Raw genomic sequence first — 3921 nt, forward strand, 5'->3', positions numbered from 1 at the left:
TTTTCTTTGAACAATACAGGTAATATTTTTTGTTATTTCATCCTCATCTGCATCAAGACTTATTTATCATTTCACACTTAGAATTATTTATAGTTATTCATCTAAGTTCACTGCCATCATTAGCTTTAATTTTATCATTATCATTTTATCTTTAATCATTATAGTCGCATGCATCACGATCATTGATCATTATTTGCATCTGTTATCAATGTTATCATCCATAATTTCTTCCATTACGTTTTCATCATTGATATCATCATCAGTTATATCTTCACTATCATCATAAACTTCATTATCATTATTTCAAAATGTCAGCCATCAATAACATAAACTGTCATTTTCATCATCATCATCATCATCACCAGTATGTAAATCGTCTATCTTGACCTAATTATGCCCCCATTTTAATAACCATTCATCAAGCACATCACTACACCATATTCATATCACTATTCACCAAAACTACATTGTAATTTTTAAATCATCAATCCACAAACGAAATTTTATATGCATGAAGTACAAATATATAATCATTACACCATATTATTGATTTATGCATTGTTCTTATTTTCATCATTATTTTATCATCATTTGCACTCATTATTCAAAATATCATTTTCCATAAAATATCTTATTGCAAGCAAACCAAGTCATAATTTTCGTTGTCATTTTTCATTTCATTATCATTAAATCATTAACCCTGCACATAACATTTTTGCAGTCATGATTTGATTTGACTATCACAATTTTAAATAAATCATGCACTATTCTAGCATCACCATCATCATAATTTGCTACATTGGCTTATTTTTTATATTCATTATGGCACTCATATCATCACAAATTATTGAGTCATTTCTGCTATACATAATTGCATCCAATGACTCATCTGATATCAAATACCTACTGAATTATCTTCCAGAGGTTCTCTTTCTGGTTTTAAATTTTAGTAAAACTCATGTAATGTCATGCACAGGTACTCAGTACTTAAAGTTTTTTGTTTCTTGGCTAAACCTTGGGTATAAATGTGACCTAACACCAACACGATGTGTAGGCTTTATATCACAATGAAAGAGAAATGCAGAAGGCTGGAAGTATTGTCACGACAGATATTCTAAGTTAAACACTTCGCATTTTTCTGTTTGAAATAAGTGCGATTTCTAGATAGAAATTGGTTCATACTTTGCTACAAAATTGGCTTACTCTGCTACATTATTTGGCTATATTTGGTTCCAAGGTCGAACAAGAATAGTCCAATGAATAACTCTACAACAATTTTACATAAAGCTTTCATTATTCTCGCTTGAATTGTAAAAATACTAAAAACGCACCGTAATTTCCGAACCAAATATCTTGTTTTCAAAATAAAAGCTATTGGAATTAAAACAAGAAATTGTTTTGGGAAGCTTGAATTGTTGATGGGAAAAAAGTTATGGGAAGCTTGAATTGTTGATGGACAAAACATTTGCTTAAAATCAAAACAAACTTAGAAAAAGTTGTGTGAAAATTTTCACGAAAAGGTGAATTCAGGATCCTAAATTAGGATGAAAGATCGTATGTTTTATTTTTGATAGAAATATTTTAGATTTAATGTTATTTATTTGTAAACTATTTTGTATTTTATTTAATGTTTTGTTTTCTACTTTTTTGTAAAATAAAATGTTTTTGTGAATGAAAATTTTGTTTTTGTTTCATTTTTGGACCGTGGGGGATGAAAGGTGAATGTCGTTGACAAAATACTACTTATACAGAATGTAGAAAAAGAAAAGATCATATTTTAATGTTAAGGGGTAATTATTTTTTAATAGAGATGAAATTAAATGATTATGGTTTTTAGTAAAAGTTTTTAAAAGAGAGGTCCAGGCTTCATATTTTCAATAAAATAAAATTGCAACAAGTTTATAAGGCACAAATTAAGTATATCACTCTGTTATACCCAATGCCTTAATCATTAAGTCAAGATTTTTGTCTTGAATATATAAAAATTTAAAACTGATCCTCGAAAAAAGCAAACAAAAATGAGCAAATTAGTAAGTAAGTATACGAGTAGTAAACGCCATCTGTTCTAAGTTCTCTGCATTCTTTCGTCTTGATCGATACTGTGTCTAAGAACTGGGTTGTAAGCTCTTACAGTTCGTAAGACGTCGTATAGAGAGCGCTAGTAGTTTTGAGAGAGTTCATAAAGTATCAAGTATATTCATTCAAGTATAAGCTCTACATAAATAGAACAAAATTAAATAGTAAATGTAAATACTGAAAATCAAATAAAATAGAGAAATATATAATTTGTATCACTAATCTTCATTTGTAAAATAAAAGTACTCGTATACTTCATATAAAATTATCAGAAACCTGTTAAATTCGTCCTTAGTGCTAAATTGATAAAAATAATTGATGACTAGTTTAGATTAAATTAGCTATTTAGATAGATATTAAAACATTATCTATGCCATCGAAATAGCTGACGTAGCCAGGAGCAGTGGTTGGACGCAAATTAAAATTATCAAGATCGGTTTAACATCACGAAGAAAACTAAAAAGGCTGCATCTCAAGGCACATCAAGGTATTCATTTTTGTTGAAAAACCCGCCTCTATTACAATAACATAAGTACTACAATATTAAGCTTAATTTGCCCCCGTCCCTTGCATTTGCTTGAGTTAAAATAAATAAAAAATTAAAGAGTTCAGAAATAATTTGAAGCTCTTATTTCTTACGTAAAAGGTTGTATCTTCAATGTCTCTTGGTTTTGCAAGAAAAATAACATCTGTGCTTTAAATTCAAAGAAATTTTCACCTTTCACCGAAGCAATAGAGTACATTTTTGTCTGGTTTTTCAGTTACATGTTTAAGGACAAAAGGTCAGTGGCAAAACTCGATTGGACCATCCTTTTTTGTTTTGCAAAATCTTCAGGAAAGTCTGCCGTTGGAAATTCAACTGTATGTATACAAAGATAGAGTAAAAAATCCTGTGAATATTGACTGTGGGTAGTAAGTATTATAATTAGGGCAGTTATCCATTTAAGGTCATCTGAGATGGCGAAGTTCTTTATCGTTTTTTACTCCGCGTAATTTGTAATGCAAGTTCTGGACCACAGATGTACTGTGAAAGAAAGAAAAAATATTTTAAAATTCAATACAGCGACTTGGCCCGTGGACCAAACTAAAAGTGGGCCAAGTCACTGGAAGACTCCTTGTGAACATGTAATATCTTAAATTCAATTTTTTTATTAGTATGCATGCTCTTTTCAGGGCACTGCACGTCCCAATATAGCTTTTCCATCATTTTGGGACAACATAATTGGCTGATGGCAACATATCCGTGAACGAACTAAAGTCGTTGACATAGCCCAACGGATTAGCAAGCTGAAGTGGCAATGGGCATGGCACATAGTACGCAGAACTGACGGCCGATGGGGCAGCAAGGTTCTGGAGTGGAGGTGGTGGAAAGCGCAGCGTAGGTCGTCCACCTACAAGGTAAATCGACGACCTCATAAAGATAGCAAGAAGGCGCTGCATGCAGGCCGCTACCAACCGGACCTTGTGAAAATCATTGGGGGAGGCCTATGTTCAGCAGTGGACGTCCTATGGCTGAAATAATGATGATAATGATTGGCTGGTGCCCTCCAGATAGACGCCATCACAAAGGCTACTGAGTCCACTATGGTCCAGTGTACTCGCGACGCCTCTAACCGTCAGAAATGGAAACAAGCACATCGCCAGGAGAGCTACCCTCGGAGATGATATCGAACACCCCACCGTGTACCTCGTCAACGCAACCACGATCACTCTGGTAAGAGTGCCTGACAAAGATGAAGGCTGCTGCTGAGAAGAAGTGGCAGAATCCGTCTGGCTAGCGTAGGGAGTGTAGGTTAACTTCTTCGCTTACCTCTGGTAAGTTAATAGCATGGACCATGATCTTGC

The sequence above is a fragment of the Ostrinia nubilalis genome, chromosome 27 (assembly GCF_963855985.1).
Source record: "Ostrinia nubilalis chromosome 27, ilOstNubi1.1, whole genome shotgun sequence".
NCBI classification, from domain to species: Eukaryota; Metazoa; Arthropoda; class Insecta; order Lepidoptera; family Crambidae; genus Ostrinia; species Ostrinia nubilalis.